We start from the raw sequence: 20,670 nt of genomic DNA, 5'->3' as shown, positions 1-20,670 counted from the left end.
AGAGTTACTCATGCCCTGGTCACCTCCTGAATGAACTACTGTAATGCATTATACAGTACATGGGGCTGCCATTGAAGAGCATCTGGAAGCTTCAACTGGTGCAAAATGCCAGAGTGCCAGCAGTTGTGTGCGCTCTTAGAACAGCACGTGTTTCACCTCTGTTCCGCAAACTGCATTGGTTGACGGTTTGCTTCCAATTCAAGGTGCTGGTTTTTACCTTTAAAGGCCTATGTGGCATGGGACCAAGTTACCTGAGGGACAGCCTCTCCCCGGTTACATCTACCTGTCCCATCAGGTCCAGGAGCAGGGACATGTTATGGGTCCTATCTGCTAAAGAGCTTCATCTGAGGTGACTCAGGAGGCGAGCCTTTTCTGCCATGACCCCTGTCCTTTGGAACATCATTCCCCCTGAGGTGAGATTAGCCCTGACCCTACTGGCATTCAGGAAATCCTTGAAAACTTATTTTTCCAGCAGACTTGGGGATTCCAGAAAAATGGGGAACCTGCGGGATGGTTATTTTGTATTTAGGACACTGGACCGTTCTCCCAGTTTTATTTTTATTCTTTTATTTGTAATTGTGTTAATTGGTTTTAACTGTTGTTTTAACTGTTTTTACCTGTTATTGTACACTGCCCAGAGTCACATTTGTGAAATGGGTGGCTATTTAAATCTGACAAACAAACAAACAAACTGATCTCATGGTTTAGAAAGCTTTGTAACTATGGATATTATATCCATTATTTTGTGGCCTTTGGATAAGAGATGGCACAATTTCATGGCTTTTACTGACAGCTTTTACTTTGATTTGTTGTAAAAGTTATTTTTTAAAAGTGAGGGAAGCTTCAAACCATGCTTCCAGTTAATTCCCTTTCCTGCCTGAAGGGGAAGACAAAGATTTAATGCCAGAAAGCATAATGAAAGCCTTAATGGGAGTACCTAAACCTGCTATACTTAACAGGCACTCTAAGTCCTAATAATTTATTCTAATTAGTATCCTTAGTTTGCAATAAACTTAAGAAGGTATAGCCCACCCTATGTCTATTTACAGAATGTTTAAATAATTCTAAAAATAAATAAGGAACTAAACTTGGTTAAACATCAATGCTTTATTAACTGTTTTACATACAATAAAGAATGGGGATGGGAGAATACCTGTGTTTCTCTTTTGGCAGAGACATGTAATAGATTTGGTACAAATTTTCCCAGTTGCAGTTGTTGCAGTCACCCAGCTACCTGATATAAGTCATGTGCCCCCGCCACCAAACTTGTGTGCCCGTAGGAAGAACTGAGGGATTTATCTAAGATAGCATGAAGGATGCAGCAGCATGAAGCACAGGGCAGGAGTTAGCTATGGGCAAGTGTGGCAGCCAGCCTCAGTGAGAAAACACCCTTTGCCTTGATCTGAGGGCATAAAATTTCTGCTAAACTTCAGCCGCATTCCTACTAAATGTAGGACCAAACCAGTCTCCCTCTGCATGTTGAGTGAATTCAGACATGTTCTAAAGGTAGAGAACTAGAAACATTGTAGATTCATTCCAGCTCTTTGCCCAGCTTCAGCTGGTTGCCAATTGCAGCCTTTCTTGGAATGGGAGACACTGAGGATAGTCATATCCTTGTCACCTGCTACTTGGACAACTATAATTCATGCTACATGGGGTTGCCCTTGAAGACCACCTAGAAACTTCAGCTATGCAAAATGCAGCTATATATGTGCCTATGGGTTGGGCCTATTTTTGTTACATTACATTGCTGCTATGGGAGCTGAACTGGCTTGTGTCCAAGTGCAATTCAATTGCTGGGTGGTACTAAGAAGCCGTATATAACTTGAAATTGTTGCGAATGCCTTTTTTGAGTAAAATCTGCTTGCCCCAAATATACAGCACATCAAGATTTTGGCAGAAGTTGGTATTTTCTGTGGGAGCTTCCTCCTAAGAATAGCTTGTCTTCAAAGGGAAGAGTGTTTCCTTTCCCTATGACTTCCAAAAAATTGTCAAGACTGAAATATTTGGAAGGCCTTTGAAGGTTGATAACTAGTACATGCTACATTTTGACACCATGAATGATTAGATTATATTGGGATGGTTAATTGTGATTAATATATGATTGTGCTATCTTATTAGAATTTATACTTTATAATAATTTATACATTATTAGTATACATTATATGTTATGATATTATGACATATTTGTTGGCTATATCCTCTTAGAGATAATTCCTTACACGAAGCTGCCTATAAGCCCCACAGATAAATGCTCCAACATTTTACTTTTCAGCTGAAAGCAATGGATCTCAACAACTAGCAATATTGAGCCTTATTCTTTAAAATTAATCACTTTAAAATATATTCACACCTTACAGTCCCAAGTTTGGCTTTTTAATTCTTTGGAATTCTCTCCTGTCCCCCACCGCCAACATCAATATAGGGAGGTCATCAATTGTGTATAATGAAATATATACACTCCAAAAGTGAATTAGTACAATTTACTCATCAGAAACTTGAAATCAACAGCTCCAAAGCGGTTTAAATTTGAATATTGTTCAGAAAATCCATTGATCCCACCAAACTGGGATATCGCGTGACTAGAAAGTGACTGATTTGTCTTACATCTCTTAAGAGGGCATACCTCCACTCAAAGAGGAGATAAAATTAAGAAGGGAAAAGGAGAGAATGGAAATAGACTAGAACATCCTGGAAAGGGCTGGCTGTATGGACACTTGAAAGGGTGTGGTGAACACCAGCCTCCTCATAAGTAAGCCACAGCTCCTGACTGTAAGTGTCTGCAGACTCAGGGCTAGCTAAGCTTAAAGACTGCTCTGTCGAAAGGGCAGGTGTGAGGGTTGTAGATGATAAAAAAGAGAAGCCTGTGGAGGAAGTACCAGTTGGAATTGTCTTTGTCAAGGCCTGTATAAATAGACTCCCCCACCCTTCTATGATGTGTGGATGGGGTCCAGCTTATTTTTCAGGTGTAGAACAGAGCCTGGTCCTCATATTGAAAAACCTTACTTAGAAAAAAGGAAGGGGCCGGAGACTTCTGAAGTAGAGAATTGCCTATAGGCTGAGTTTGGAATGCCCATTGAGCCTGTTGGTGCAAAAGGAGGATAACAAGCTTCAAACTACTGCAGCTGACCTATTTTCTTCCTTGGTTTGGCACTTTTTTTGAAGAAATTACTCTTGAGTTCTTGGTTTGGACTGGTGATAAGCCAATTAGTCTGTTTTTGTTTTCAACTCCTGCCCCTGAATTTTTAAGGGTCTGGGGAGAACAAACTACAGCAGGTTTTCTACATCTTTGGAGAGTCCAGTGTTTGTTTTCTATTACTTACAAGTCAGCTCCCCACCTATCTACAATGGACTTTGCCACAAAGGGAACAGCCTATCATCAATTTTCTCAGTAATGACCCCAAAACTATCTCTAGCAGCTTAAAAGTGTTATATTTTTACTGAGCTTATGAGATCTACTTTTCTATCAAATGTATACCTGAATTAATCTTCCCCCAAATTTTTGTCATTTTAAATTTATTACTTTTAGTTATACACAATTGCTATTTTCATTACTACTATTACTGTGGTTTGAAATGGGTGTTAACTGCTAGGGAAAAACCAAATGGGAATATTTGAAGCTATCCTTTAACTTCTTCATTCACTTCTTTTAAGTTCCTTCCAGTATTTGGCAGGCTCTTATCAAAATGAACTGAATGATATTCTCACCCATCTCAAATTGCAATAGGTGGTACTATGAAGCCTTATATCACTGTTACTTCTCTGTAATCTATTGAGATTGTTGTTATAGCTGTTTCTGGAGAACTCTTAATTCTCAGGACCAAAAAAAAAGGCATCCCTACTTGCACATAAGAAACATGGCTGAATCATTGCATCTGTTCATACAACATGTTTAACCAAGACATTGAAAGACTTAGCATTTGCATGCATATTAGATAAGCATGGCTTGTTTTCTCTGTGTATTGTACTGTATATTCCGTGAATTGGGTTTACTTTATTAGTTTATGATACAGTATGCTGAGTGAACCTGGAAAATGATATAATTCAGAAACAAAGTTAAATGAGATTTAAACCATTCTTTAAAGAGCTATGCCCTGTGATGGAAAAAAAATCATTTTATTTTCTCCCACAGTTGAGTTATTAAAATTCACAATTTTTGTCATCTTTATGAAGAAATCCATAAGCTTAAAGATATTCATTAATCCATCCTTAAGTTTAAATACATAAAACTATTGGCCCATGTGGTAACTTTCTCTGCTTAACTTTCCCAATTTATAATCTGCAAATTAGGGCACATTGATTTTTGCTTAAAAAAAATCAATGTGCCCTAAAAAAATCTGAAAAATCTTTTACTGGCCTAATGTGCATTAACTGTTTTTGAAAACCAAAAACAAAGGAATGATGTTGATGTTTACTATTGCCCGTCTAACAAAAAAGATGTAGATGCAAAAATGATGTAGATGATGTTTTTGAAAAGCATCACCTACATATTGTTTTTTGCATCCACATCTTTGTTAGGCAATAGTAAACATCAACAATATCATTCTTTTGTTTTTCTACTCATTCTAACTCAAATGCTTTTTTGCACTACAAGTTCAAACTTGTCTTATTTCTCATACTCTGAGTATTAGTATTTAGACAATTAAATATAATGAATCCATTTCCTATGCCTTTCAGGAATATACTATCTTCATTCCTGAAATATTTTTCCTTTGGAAGCAGTCATGGCCTGTTTCTTTTATAAGGGCCTGACATACATTCTTGAGTTTCAGCAGCACAATATATTTTTTTTTTGGTCTCTTGCGTTTAGTGTCACATATGCCCATCAGACCTACAGTATTCCTTTGACTCAAGAGGGGATTCTTAGTCCTTTTAAAGAATGTTTCATAGGGTGATGTGAATACACAGAATTTTGGTTCACAGGAGCATGAAAAACAGTGAAGGCAAAAAGTATACTTTTCTAGAAGTAAACTTTTAACAGACTCAAACCTTGAGCATGGAGAGACAAAAAATAAAAATGAGGGAGGGGAAAACATCTACAAGAATCACAAATCAAGGGGTTGACAAAGTGTCACTTTGCCTGTTACGATCTAGAGGTCACTTTCCAAACTGAAATAACCTTGGCTATGAGTGTTGTACAATGTTGATCTCCATGCTTTGAGTAAATGCTAGGTAAAGGTGTGGCTGATATAGATTGTTATGACTCTTACACAAATGAAATCAAGCAGCTGGTACTAAGCCAATTAAGTCAAAGACTCTAAATAAGGAGGACTATGGCTAACACAGCAAGCATGATATAATGAGCATGATATTAATCAGTCCTACTGGAACTTTACTTAGCTGTTCTTAGCAACGGGAAAGTGGAAGTTATGGCCAAGAGAACAGGAATTCATTCACCAGTAAACCATAACCTTTTCCTGCTCTGGTGAAGAATTAAGAGCATGGAATATTCAGATCAATGGGTGGATTCTCAGTTCCAGCAAAATGGAATAGCTACTAATAAGATGCCCTGTCCATGAAGTAGAATCAAAGAGTCAAAATTGCATTCCAATCTTTTTGTTGAGATAAAAATCATCATGGTATTGTCAGTAAGTAAAAGTCTGCAACAGTTTCTTTCAGCAAGTCTGGAAGATCATTAAAGCTTTCCAGATGGCAAGAAGCTCTTTTCTATTTATATATGCCTAGGTGTTTAATTTCCAAGTAGATCATTTCCTTCAAGCTGTCGTAACATGGCAATGGGTTCCCCATCTCTATTAAAAACTGGGAAGGGAATGGGATTTCCAATCTGAGATTGTCCAGAAAATTCTACCATCAAAATAATTGAAGGACCCATGATTTTACACTTGTACAAGCAGCTTTCATGTAAAGAAATAGTGGAAAATGTTCCAGGAATCTATATTGCCATAATCACATGCAAAAGTCAAGCATAATATGCAACCACTAATATAACCATAATCTAGCCCACTAGCTACCTGATCCTCACAAATATAGGGCAACAGGACAGTGAACATGCAAGAAACCATGACTGTTCATCAATGCCTACCATAGCAAGGCAAAAACATGAGTGCAAAAATAATCCAGAGTAATCTTTAGAAGAGACTATAGTGGAATCAAATATGGCTTTTGAAGTCACAAAGACAGATGTAAAAAAGCCAATATACTGTAAGCTGCCCATTGGAGAGTAGTTGATCTGTGATGCTGTAATGAGTTATGGAAATATCTACAGCCCTTAAAGTCTGCAACTTGTAAGAACAGCCAAAAGAAATCCTTGAAACAGAAGGTTTCTTATAATAAAATGCAGGAAATGATAGTGGTCTGATTGGTTTGCTACTTTAAACTATATTGACATCTGAAGGGCAAAAACTGAGTATAGTCCTCCATCCTCTTCAATACTGTGAAACAACAGGAGTAAAATCCAGTAGTATTTTGCGTAGGAGGAAGAAGAACATCCATTTTCTCAAGAATTTCTGGACTTCAGATGCAAGGGAAGAAGAGTGCGGTGTCTGTTAAAAGTACGCTGAAAGTGGGGGAGCCCAAAATTTCAATGCATTGTCCCTGTGGAAGACAGCTATGACCAAACAATATAATATAAAGTCATCCAAACTAAAAGAATGGTTCGTCAATGAAGTTAATTTCAGGCTGACTAGGAAAGCTGTGTGGTAAACTGTTGTTTGCCCTCCTTTTGATTATCTATTGCTCTAAAAGAAGTATCGTTGCCCACTTACAGAGGGAATGCCAAAGAAGCTGGTATCTGATGTCAAAATTTGCTTCTTTCAAGACTGAAACAAGCTGGAAAAAGATTGAAACTGTGAGTAAAATAATGTCCTGCCTCCAAGATTGGAAACTGGGCTAAAGCTGGCACGGAGCTCCAAAAACATTTGATGGACAGTTTTCCTCTATTTCTGGACTTAGTTCATTTCATTAATGATCTTGATATGAAACATCCTGTCAACCTCGAAGTCAAGAATTTCAATCCTGTGGAACCCCTCCTAAATGAGATTTGAGGGCCAGAGTCTGACATTCTGTCATAATGGCATGGAGCCTACAATTACTTTGGAAGAACAGTTTGTATGATTTTTAGGAGAACTTGATTTGCTAATGCAATAAGCAGAAAGTTTTTTCCCCTCCTGAAAAGCTTAGTAGCCTTTTTTAAAAGCATTATTTAATAAATGATTTAACTTTGGAACATATTTATCCCACAAAAATAACTGATTAGAGCCTATATTAACTGGGTAATCAGAGAGAGAGAATCCAAAGCAAGTTATTGCTTTTGTCCCATGTGATGAGGTTTCTCACATCTTGGTCAACTGGAACTGACCATTTGGGATTGACCTCTCAGTGATGTCCTGCCTCTACAATAATTAAGTCTGTGATGCTGCGTGAAGAAGGTAAGATTTTCTTCTTTGTGGAGTCTATAAAAATAATCCAACCTTTGTGAATAGGTGATAATGAAGCTGGTTTCTGCAATAATTCTTTGGCACATGTAGTAATACAAGGAACATAGATGTACATACTGGCAAAACTGACTATACCATCAGAAAAATCAGATCATGGTGTGGAACTTATTGTACCTCAAAATACAATGTTCTCATCATCTTCAAGATTTGCTCAGTATAGTAACCAGTGCCCTCCAGTGGAAACATTCCACTATTTATTTCAACAACATCCCATTAAGAAAACGAAAGGGATAAAATTATTGATACTTTCAACACTAAGCTAGATTCATAATTTTTATCTGAAGTCAAATCAGTGTGAGTGAACAGTCTCAGGAATGGTAAGGAAAATGGCAAGGGTGCATAGGACTACTGTCGGAACTAAACAAGGGGCAACAAAGTTGATGAGAGGACGCCACATCATCTGAAGGCATGGTACAGTATGCTGCTAGATCACTGAGTGTCTTGGATGAAGGCACCATTGGTTCACTGTAAGAAGATTCCTTTAAGTATTCCACTCAATCACAAAATAAACCTGAAGAGAGGCAGCCAATATAATGTAACCTGAGGCTTTTAAGAACACATAATCTCTCAAACAAGAAGTCTTTGTCAGGTGCTAACAGAGAGCCTGCCACTGAAATATTATGATATGCTCTTGAACAATTCCAGCCAAAATAGCATGATCCCCTCCCCGTGTGAAGAATGTATCACGTATACTAGGAACTTGGAGAAACAGCATATCAAAAGAAGGGTAGGCAGGCTAAGTTGCTCTGATTGAGAATTCAAACAGTAAAGGTTTTACTTGGCAGAGACAGGGAAACTGATTTATTTTTCCTTGACAGCTCCTTCAGAAGCTGAACTATTTGAAAAATCTGGAAAAAGGTAAAGAATAGAGTAGCTTATTAGTAAATGTCACAATGAGGCTCTCACATTGGGAACACAGTAGCTGGCCCCAATGTGAGAGCCTCATTGTGACATTTACTAATAAGGTAGCTCAATTATTTCCAGACATCAAGGTCAATGATACTAACATTGAGCACAGAACCAATGTGTCCCTAGACCAGGGTTTCTCAAGAGTTCTGTGGAACCCTAGGGTTCTGCAAGAGGTCACTAGGGGTTCCCTGGGAGATCACAATTTATTTAAAAATTATTTCAAATTTGGGCAACTTGACATTAAAGAAGTAAGTTTCATTCTTTTAGTTTAAGAACACTGTTAATGCCTGTAATAAGGCCTACCTATGAAAAGAAAAAGAATATAATAATTTTGTAAATTCTGGCCTACATATATTTGAGCCTGAATGTGTAGGGGTTCCCCAAGGCCTGAAAAATATTTCAAGGGTTCCTCCAGGGTCAAAAAGTTGAGAAAGGCTGCCCTAGACTATTATGGTACTGTAGCTGAACCAGGTATAATGGGAGACATCTACACTGCTTACTATCTGTACACTTTTGTTATAGCTGAAAGCTTTTTAACAGCTGTCTAGATCTGTATCAATACTGAAATATGAGATGCTTAAAATGTTTGTTTTCACAGCACAGCAATGAGTATGAAGGAATGGCTGCGATGACCTAGTTTTGTTAGATGTGTTTTTGTTATTTTTGTTTCTGTCTGTATATGGTGACCAAGTCCCATCTTATTTTGGTTTGTATTGGGTTTTTATGGTAATATATTGTGAGGCACACAGAGTCAGTTGGAGTCAGGCATTGTCTAATTGAATAAATGAACTCTGACAGGGGAGACAAGAGTCCAACAAATGTTCTTTTTTCCAAACACAAATGATACAATAAATGTTAATCTGAAGGGAAGCTTACTCCTAAATTTAACACATTTCCAAAAGGGGGCTTTCTGGTTCATAAAGTACAGAGGTATATCAAAGGTGCAGCAATGGAAGTCACTGGATAAGAGCATCATTTATTTATTTATTTATTTGAGCATTTTATTTCTTTGGACAAATTCCAGTAACAAAATGAAACAGGATAATAAAAGAAAAGAGGAAATATACATTTTGCACAGATGGCATCTTGATGGAGAGAGAGAACAGTTCCAAAGATGCTAGTTCTGTGCTTGTTCCCACCCCACCCACCCCCCAAATAAGGAAAATAACAGTACAGTAGGGAGGGTACTCTCTGATACTGATAAAAATAGCAGCTTATTTCTACAATGCTTGGAGGATGCCAAGAAAACCCATATGTATGATGCACATAAACCACAATGAATTATGCCTGAAATAATTTATAGGTGAGGAGTTAAAAATAAACTTAAGTTTTCACGGTATCAAGATTCATAAAACATACCTAGAGAGTTGGTTATAGGCTTTTATGATTCATTCCTCCTAGCTACTGTGTACTCAACATTCTGCTGGAAGCTATTGCTTTGTATTTCACCTCCAAAAGCAATTCCCAGTAGAAAAGCAAAATATAACTGTAAATACCCTTGGCAACCAAAAGAGAACAACTCCACTGGCAAATTTCTAATTTATAACAAGTATCAATTATTTTAGCAATAGTGACTCTCCTCTGAAAAGACCTTAAGAATGTCCTCACATACACGTCTCAGTTAAGAGAAGTCCTTTTATAGTTCAATCTATGGTTACAGAACAAAAGAACAAAAATAAATTACTAAAACATATAAGAGAAATTGATAGCAATGTCCCTTTAATTTGTTCATAAATAGTTCGGGGGGTGGAGTAAGGAGTCATTGGAGATGGCCTGATTATTTAGGGACATTAAAAACAAATAAATAAGAGTTAAGTGTCCAAAACGAACTGTTGGGGACGAGGATGCAGCTAATGGAAGTAGGTAAGCAAGCATAAAATACTGGGGTTAAGTTCCCCCACCTTCCCTATTCAGTGATTTCATCTCATAATAGGACGACATGTGCAGGGTAGCAGATCAGGGAGAGTTCATGGTTGGGGAAGATAGTTCAATAAGAATATTAACACAATGTACTGCTACTATGAAAACTATCTCAGTATTGGAGATGATTAGGAAAAGAATTGAAAATAAAAATGTCTTAATTAATTGAAGCATTGCACCAGAACAAAAATGGGATGGAGTAATATTCAGCAAAACTGTATTTCAGGCTCTTTAACTTAAAAAAAAAGAGAGAATTTGAGAGGATGGGGTAATATGATACACATGTATAAAATTATGAATATTGCAGAATAACAGTTTATATCCATTTGTTACAATACTGGAATCATCCAAATGAGCTGAATAGTGGTAGAGGAGGGACGTTCAGGACAAATAAAAAGAACTTCACACTGGACAAACTAAGGAATTCAGTACCACAAGATGTAAAGCTGGACAAATTTAAAGTGGGATTAGAAAAATTCATGAAGTATGTCTCTAGTAACTGCTAGGGAACATAAGCAAGAGGATATGATATTGTGTTCAAGTCTTGTTATGGCCTTCCCATAAACATCTGGTTGGCCACTATGAGAACAGAATGGTAAAGTAAACAGGTTCTTTGTCTTTTGATCCAGCACAGCTCTTACACACACTGCAGTTAAGGTGTTTCAGCAACTGGGTGTGAAGTAAGCAAAAAATTAACATTCCTCTTATATTACTTTCTAGTGCAAACTCTTTTCCTCATTATTTGTTGAAAATTGAATACAGCATCTTTCCATAGTTGTCTCCAAATATACTGAAGGCAAGGCATCTCCTCTACTTCTTCTCAGGTGTCTCTGGAATTCATGGAAAAGAAAGCCAAGCCTTGACCAAAGGCAAAAATATTTTGTGTGTTAATTTACAGGTGTAAGGTATAAATAAATATATTCAGGAAGAGTCAGAGGCTTCATTTCTAGAATAATGCTTTCTTTAACCAGAAGATGACAAGGAGAGACTTTTCAATGTATAGAAAAAGGAAATCTCACCAAAAAAAAAATGTAAATATGTCACTTCATTCTGAGATTAAGCACCTTAATACGAATATTAGCAGTTCACTTCTGCCACTGAAGATTTTTCTTCTGTTACCTTGCACTGTCAAATAACAAGATAGCTCACTGCTAAACAAACTGTCAGCTGCAATCACATGGCTATTACTTCATCTAAGTCCCACTCGATATGTAACAATGTATTTGATTTTCTTTTTAAAATATAGTTGCAGCTTTATTTTAAATGAGATCCAGGAACTACCAGTTTCAGTACAATTCCCAGATCAATTCATACCATTACTTATAATTCCCAACTCCTTTACCAATCAACTCTGTATAATCAGCAGGAATGCTACCAATTTAAGAGAATATAAGAGGAAAAACAAAGTAACTAAATCAAAACTCTTATGTATAATACTTTAATTATATAACATGTAGTTTATCATAGAAAATAAAAAAAAATCAGATACAAGAAAAATGAGAAGCTAGAAACCATAAGCTTTAAAATTAAATGGCTTATGAATCATTATAAATTAAACGGCTTATGAAGTAAGTCCTAGAGCAACATTTCTATTGTATTAGTATAGGAAACTCTAGCATACACCACTATTTATTTATATTCTATGCCACTCAACTCCCAGCAACTCTGGGGGGTTTACAAATATCACTTCCCTGCTTTCATTTGTAGAACAACTTTGTTTTACTGAAAATATTATTTACCAGATTAGCATAGGCATGTAGTCATTCCAGTTGCCTTGCAACCCCAAACTAATACCAAAATCCAGCTATAAGTTGTAACAGACTCTGGAGTTACTGGCAAGTTCACACAACCATCCAGTGAGTTTAAATATGCTCTGGTCTAGTAGCCACTTAGCTTACCCTATTAAGGTTGAAACAACGGATGGGCAAATTCTATGCTCTGAGCTCGGTGAACCATTACAACTCACTATTGACAAACATCATAAATCTCTTTAACTCTATTTGGCCGCCTCCTTGAATTTTCCATGAGTCCTGGGAATGGATTGACTCTTGACTATCAACATATTTAGTGGGACCAAGGTAACATTTCCTTCAGCTCCTTTAGATACAAGCCTCATAGCCTGCAAGGGCTCAGACCCCATCAATCACCGTGTCATATGAGGGAGGTCTCCAACTTCGCTCTCTTAAATATTTAAACTTTGCTCCCTGTAGTGCTGGCAGTTTTACCAGAAGATTGGCAAGGAGGATTGGATAGTGGTACATACTTCTTAACCTTAGGTGTATGGTACTGTCATGAGTAAGGATGGCGAGCAGGGGGCTCCCACCCAGACTGTCAAGCGCATGCGTAGCACTGAGGAACTGTTCAGCCATTCAAAGAGACACAGATCGGGACCGCCTTAACCTTTGGGGTTTATATGGCTGGGTTTTTCCCACGCTTCCTCAGTTTGTTAGGATTCTTGTTAAGTACTACTAATAAATATTAGAGACCAAGTCATTGTCTCAGTGTGTTTCCTGGTAATCAGGACAGGTACACAGAAGTTTATATTCCCATGTAATGGTTGAGTATGCAATACAGAATTAAGCAAGCATTTATTTTAGTCACTATGGGTTATACTTGTTTTGTGGAGTCCTTGGTTCTCTCTGAGCCTTGTTGTTTTCTTGCAGACGTTTCATTGCCAGACTAGGCAACATCTTCAGTGCAAAGAGGGAGTGGGCCTTGCTCTCAGTTTATATACTGTGGCTTGCCCTGCTTGTGTTGGTGGGGTGTTGTTCTCTCCTTGGGAGTTCTTTGGTAGGGCTGTTGTTTGCTGCTTGGTTGACTGCCTGAGTTAACAGTTCCTTGATAACTCCCTCTTTGCACTGAAGATGTTGCCTAGTCTGGCAATGAAACGTCTGCAAGAAAACAAGGCTCAGAGAGCACCAAGGACTCCACAGTTCAACCCTGAGCTACAAATATTCGCTTCGATTGCTATACTTGTTTTGCCCTGCCTTGGTAGGACACATGTGCAAGGTAGGATGATCTTTTTCATCATCAATCCAAAAACCTTGAAAACAGGCACTCCTTAACTTTGAGATGGTCTCATTGCCACCTGGTATAAACAAATACTCCTTAACCTTAATGGTCTCATTCTTGGCAAGACTGAGCAAAGCATTGCAAGCACAAAATAACATAGGCTTGTCCTTGGCAAGGTCCAGTGAGATTAAACCACCCAAAATAGGTGAGAAATCATGGTTCAGAATCTATATAAGCTAATTTGAAAGCCCCATGGAATGGAACCTCCATATAGATCTAAACAGGAGGGTGCTGCGTATTTTCTGGCTTTGAAGACATCCACCCCCATCCTCTCTTTGGGGTTCCCTGACTAGTAGAAGCTTCATAAGGTCTTTTTTTTTCCTGGTCTCTATTCTTGAATATTCTGTGATTGGTGTCTTATGTTATATTCTTTAGTATTCCTGAAAGTCCTTTGATTACTGTCTCATATTACGTTACTATTTTCTTATACTTAAATAGTAAGAAAATAAAGCCTTAAATACGCATTCTGCTGTGGTCACTGCTTCCAAATCCAAAAGAACCTGTGACCCAACCTTGCTGGACTGGAGACAGAGCAATACACCTACCACCACCACCAATCGTGTGACTGCACAATTAGCTTTATTCCAGCTCCTGCTTATCACCCTTATCTATGTTAGACCGGTCTGAAATAATTCATCAGTAAGAATCTACAAAAGGGATTTATCTGCCCCTGAACTACGCCTAATTTTCTTATCAAGAAGACAGCCAGCACTCAGTAGCTAATACATAACTTCTGGCTTCTCAGCTTAACCACCATTTTCCTTGTTTTCCAGAGCTCATAAGATGGAAGTTTTTAAAAAGTTGGACACTGGAGAGGCTGACAATCCAATGGGTATGAGGGCATAAGCTTTGCTTCAGAAGTCTGAAGATACAGTAATGCTCTGCAGTACCACAGATTTGCCAAAGATTCATGAACCACATTTCCATGATTTCCTGATAAAAGTTTTTTTATCATTTATTTGGATGATATATTTATTTACCTAGAGGATCCTGCTCTTTATGGCAATCATGTTTGTGTGTTTCTTCAATGTCTTCATGACAATTTCTATTGTGCCTCTGCTTTTTTGATCTTCAAAGGAATTCTGATATTTCCAGCTAAAATAATCTATTTTGTCTTGGGAGGCTCCCAGTGTCAGGGATGTATAGCAATTCTTGGGCTTTCCTAGTTTTCACTGTAAATTTATTCCTGACTTTGTAGCTCTGGTCACCCAACTGACTTGGCTTACTGAAAGGGATGTACCCTTTCAGTGGGATTCCAAGGCCCAACAAGCCTTTATCAGCCAAGTCTTCACTTTTCAGACAATCCTTCATTATTCCAACCCTCCCTCCTCCTTTGTTGTACAGGCTAGTACTTCCAATTTCACCTTGGAACCATAGTTTGGATCCACTCTGAAAGGTCTAGGCAGCATTCTTCCTGTCAGCATTTGCCAGCCAAGTGATACCATTATATACAGTGGAGCTTAAACATTTGTGGATATGAACTAAAACATGATTTATTTTCCACACAGGTTCTAAAACTAGATAAAGAGGACCCAATTAAACAAATGAGTCAAAAACATTATACTTGTTCATTGATTTATGGGGGGAAATGATCAAAACCTACATATCTGTGTGTGGCGAAAGTATGTGAACCTTTGCTTTCAGTAACTGGTGTGCCCCCCTTGGGCAGCAATAATTGCAGCTAAACATTTCCAGGAACTGTTGATCAGTCCTGCACATTGGCTTGGAGAAATTTTAGCCCATTCCTTTTTACAGAACAGCTTCAGTTCAGGGATGTTGGTGAGCTTCTTCACGTGAACTGCCTGCTTCAGGTCCTTCCACAACATTTCTGTAAGATTGTCAGGTCTTTGACTGGGCCATTCCAAAACATTAACTTTCTTCTGCTTTCACCATTCTTTGGTCATACAACTTGTGTGTTTTGGTTACTGTCTTGCTGCATGACTCACTTTCTCTTGAGCTTCAGTTCACAGACAGATACCCTGTCATTTTCCTGTAGAATTTGCCGGTACAATTCAGAATGATGACAAGCTGTCCTGGTCCAGAGGCAGCAAAGCAGGCCCAAGCCATGATACTGCCACTACCATGTTTCACAAATGGGATATGGGTCTTAAGCTGGAAGGCAACATAACACTTTTCATTCAAGCCAAAAAGTTCTATTTTGGTCTCTTCTGTCTCCAAAACATTATTCCAACAGCCTTCTGGCTTATCCACATGGTCTTTTGCAAACTTGCTGTAGCTGGGCAACAATGTTCTTTCTGGAGAGTAGTGATTTTCCTCTTGCTACCCTGCCATACACACCATTGTTGTTCACTGTTCTCCTGATTATGGTCTCATGAACACTGACATTTGTCAATGCAAGAGAGGCCTTTAGTTCCTTAGATGTTACCCTGGGCTTCTTTGAGACCTCCTGGAGTATTACACACCTTTCTCTTGGTGTGATCTTGGCAGTCAACCACTCCTGAGGAGGGTAACAATGGTGTTGAACTGCATTTATTTGTACATGATCTGCCTGGCAGTGGACTGGTGGAATTCAAACTCTTTGGAAATAGTTTTGTGACCTTTTCCAGTCTGGTGAGCACCAACTGATTTTCGGAGGTCCTCAGAAATCTCCTTTCTTTAAGCCGTGGGACACTTCCACAAACCTGTCTTGTGAAGATCAGACTTTGATAGTGAATATTCAGAATTCTGTTCTTTAAATAAGGCAGGACCTCCCACACTCACATCTGATTATCATCCCATTGATTGAAACACCTGACTCTAACTTCCCCTTCAAATGAACCGATAATCCTAAAGGTTCATGTACCTTTGCCGCAAATAAATATGTAGCTTTGGATCATTTTCCTCAATAAATCAATGAACAAGTATAATGTTTTTGACTCATTTAATTGGGTTCTCTTTATCTAGTTTTAGGATCTGTGTGGAAAACAGATCACATTTTAGGTCATATTTATGTAAAAATACTGAAAATTCAAACGAGTTCACAAACTTTTAAGCACCACTGTTACTTACAAGGAGTTTTTAGCCATCATGGAAGCCTTTCAGAGCTGGTGTCATTTGTTGGAAAGGGCCAAGAATCCAGATTTCTTATAAGCTTTTTCAATATCAAGCTGGGTAGGCACAATCTCTTTCTGGTTCTGACTTTCAAATCTCTTGAACTCCAAGCACAAAGAACAAGAATGGTGGCACCTTGTCAAACAAGGTTACAAAACAAGGTTACAAAACTATTTCAAACAAGGTCACAAAACTATTTCTAAAGAGTTTGGACTGCACCAATCCACTGCCAAGCAGATCATGTACAAATAAATACAGTTCAACACCACTGTTATCCTCCCCAGGAGTGGCTGATCAACCAAGATCACACCAAGAGCAAGGTGCCTAGTACTCCAGGAGGTCTCAAAGAAGACCCTGTAACAAGTTTCTTGTGCCTTATGAATCCATCCAGCTTCCACCTTATGCTGTGAATTTTGGGGAGGATGGAGGGGACCCCGCCAACAGTTCTCCTGCATTTTTGTTGGAAGAAAGACTTTTTCCTTAGTTGACCAAATCCATGCCAAGACCCCAGGATGTTTATGTACAGACTAGGAGAGATGACCTTCAGAGGACCACTTGTAATCATCATACCCTGATGGAGAATTGCACCACAGTGATCATATGTTCTTCTTTCCTTGATGGAGAAGGTTCTGCAACTCTGTCATGTCAGCTGCCAGATGGACATTTTGGAGCATTTAAAAGATATATTTTCTTGTCTATGACAGAATAGATGCTAAGAATTATGACCCACAATGCCAGACCAGGCAACATGCCAAGCCTCAGACTGGCAAACTGCAGCCCCCACCCACCCGACAAAAGCTTTGGGCTTTACAACTGACCTATCATATCCAGGCTCTAAAGCTATCTTGGTAATGGCTGATCTTTTTTCTAAGATGGTCTAGTTCATTTTTTGCCATGGCATCGCCTCTACTGAGGAAACAGTCTGTTTATATGTGTTCTCAGAAACTACAAGTTGCCCAAACTCCTGATTTGCGATGGAGGCTACAATTCATGGTAAGCTTCTAGCAGACCCTATTTAACTATTGGATGTTAAAATCCATTTATCTTTGCACAATTACCCACAATCAGATGGGGGAATGCCATGTTAAAGCAATACTTTTGTTGCTGCAGCCAAAGAGAAGCTTCCAGCAATGAAGACCAAGGGAAAGAAAGAGTACATACCACCCATTTCTGCTGCTCTGAACCTGGAGGACCCGGGACTTTCCACTATGGAGACAGAAGAAGGGGAAACAACTGTCCTTCCTACTATTCTGCATCAGAAAGTGGTTTCTGATTTTTCCAGACACCCAGAGGAGGAGGAGGTGTAATAAAGAGGACAATGGTGTAATACTTACACGATTATATGAACAACCAACTTCTACCTAGCTCCACGGCTGAGAAGCACAAAGCAAGGTGATCATTGACAGTGGGAAAGGAGGAAAAAAGCAGCACTGGATTTAAACTATAGTGGGTAAAAAGAGGGGACTGTACGCTCACACAGACACAAAGCAGTCACCTGCCTAAAATGACTTTATTCCAGTATGCATTAAAGATTATCCAACTGTGGCAAGTCGAGTATTTAGGCAGTTTCTGCTGAGGTTGAGCTAGGGAGCCTGATAACCGCAAATAAGAGGGAACCTAATTCATTAGCAATTTGAGGCTACAGACAAACTGTGGAATGACTACTATTGGTAAAATATTGTAACCAGGTATAAAGTGTCTGGAGGAAAATTTTCTAGTTCATATTTTTATTATGAAATTTTTATCCTTCCTTTAAAAAAAAATCCCTTCTCACCCCTATGCGTGGTATGTGTCTTCCTCAACCTCAAGTCCTCTACCAGGGACCTGGGAGTTTGAGGGTTCTGCGCAGTATCTTAGCTGTTCCTAGCACTGCACTCTTCTGGACAGAGAGCTCTGATGTTGTTCCTGGGATCTGTTGAAGCCACTCACCCAGCTTGGGAATCACAACCATGAGACCACCACAGGGACCACTTTGGCCTTCACTTTCCACATCCTCTCTAGTTCCTCCTTCAGGCCCTGGTACTTCTCCAGCTTCTCATACTCCTTCTTCCTGATGTTGCTGTCACTTGGCACCGCTACATCTACCACCACTAAATATATAGGACTATACATTCTAGGCCTCCCTTATACATGAAAGCCGGTTGGGGGACTTTGGGCCAGTCACTCAGTCTCAGCCAAACCCACCTCACAGGATTGTTGTTACGGGGAAAATAGGAGGCAGGAGTATGTTTGCCACCTTGAGTTGATCTATCTGCCTGTGTCGGTGTCTGCGTGTGTGTGTAGATATGTGTGCGTATATATATATATACACATAGACATAGACATATATATATCCCACCTTTATTATTTTTATAAATAACTCAAGGCAGCAAACATACCTAATACTGGGTGACCTTGGACCAGTCACTCTCATTCAGCCCAACTCACCTCACAGGGTTGTTGTTGTGGGGAAAATAGGAGGAGGAAGGAGTATTAGGTATGTTCGCCGCCTTGATTTATTTATAAAAATAATAAAGGCGGGATAGAAAATACACACACACACCCATACACACTGTGTGTGTGTGTACATATACATACATACATACATACATACATACATACATACTGTATATATCAACTCAAGGTGGCAAACAACAATCCTGTGAGGTGGGTTGGGCTGAGACTGAGTGACTGGCCCAAAGTCCCCCAACCAGCTTTCATGTATAAGGGAGGCCTAGAACTTACAGTTTCCTGGTTTCTATGCCAGCATCTTAACAACTATACCAAACTGGCTCTCTAATAATGAAGATCATGCACCAATTCCTGTTGCACTGAGTGTGGTAGGTTGGTTGTGAATGTGGTAAATAAGCACTTGTCTCTGGACATTTTATCTTATGCTATTAAGAATTAAAAGGTCAAAAGTGCTTTTCTCATGATGTTCCTGACATTTTTAGATTATAAAATGGGTAACAACAGTATTTGATAGATTTCTAACATATTTTTAAATTCATTATACTTTTTATAAGATACCATACACTAGAGTAAATGGATAGTAAAAGATGAGAACTCTTATCTATGAAGAAGAGAAATGCAAAGATTTACTCAGGTCAAAAGCATATTTTAACTATCCTCGTGAATTTCTTGAGAAAGTATTAGTACCAGTGAAAAACCATTTTCAGTATTATTCAATTGTACATCTTATTATGATGCAATTATCTAAAAAAGAAGTCAGATTTTTCATTTTAATGTAATTATCTGCATTCAAATTTACTCTACTTTCTTGCCATTTCTTCTCCTTACCCGCCCCTAGAGGTTCCTGCCCAAATGTTCTCTCCCTCCAGAGACTTCCTGTTAAATGAGTTTACTTATACAGTATACTTAGTAGGAGAATTGGACTGAAGCACTTCACAAGCTGTAAAAGCTGATAGAGAAAAAATTGGGAAATATAGTTTTTATCCATCTTTTTCTTTGTGAATTCACTACATTTAAAATGTTATTCATTCAGCTTGTAAGAGCCAAATAAAATTCCAATTTACCATTCAATTTAATTGGCTTAAAAACAAAAACGTTTTCCTTGCTTTTATCATACTATAGAGCAGTCAACCTTGACAAAAATAATTTTATTATTAAAGCCTATACATGGTGAACCAACCTTCCTATCACTGTATTTTCTGTCTGATTTACTCATTAAAATATCAAAAATTTACATTATACCTGAATAGGAAACATGTAGAAATGCATGCATATGGCTTTCACTTCATACCATTATTTTCCCTTAAAATTGAAAAAGGAAAGATTACAAGGACAGAACTATACCAATATCCAATACACAACTGATATGTCTACTGAATGAAGAAGTGGAATGTCTTGGTTGCTCACATACAGATATCCAACTGGAACCATCTCTGTAGAGACATATGGTTATTTAAATACCAGATGAATTGTCATGAATTCTCCCAAGAGAAATAAATCCAAAGCTTAGCATTTAGTACATAGATGAGTCAAGTTCAACGCTAAAAGTGACATTCTTCCAAATCAATCCCTTAAATTCCTTGTTAAATCTTTCATCGTGCTTAGAATTTCATTAATATGTTGCTACCAGGAAAACTGGTAAAGCAAATAAATGACTTTTGTGCTTGAACTTGTTTTGTACTATACTGTATGCGAACCCATTTTGTATTGGTGGAATAACAACATCATATTACTTTTCAAAGTAAGAAATACTTCTCTTTGATTAGTTATATAGAGTAAATAAAAATATTGATGTCTTGTTTCGAGTTTT

General features: G+C 38.2%; 1 protein-coding gene across 8 annotated transcripts in view; it reads right to left on the bottom strand.

The window, feature by feature from the left end:
* The window catches only part of KDM6A (lysine demethylase 6A), a 166,726-nt gene that overhangs the window by 50,955 nt on the left and 95,101 nt on the right, over window positions 1–20,670 (bottom strand). The window lies entirely within an intron of this gene.

This window comes from Candoia aspera, chromosome 5 (assembly GCF_035149785.1).
Source record: "Candoia aspera isolate rCanAsp1 chromosome 5, rCanAsp1.hap2, whole genome shotgun sequence".
In the NCBI taxonomy this organism is placed as follows: domain Eukaryota; kingdom Metazoa; phylum Chordata; class Lepidosauria; order Squamata; family Boidae; genus Candoia; species Candoia aspera.
The sequence above is the reverse complement of the archived record's forward strand: the minus strand, read 5'-3'. Positions and strand labels throughout refer to the sequence as shown.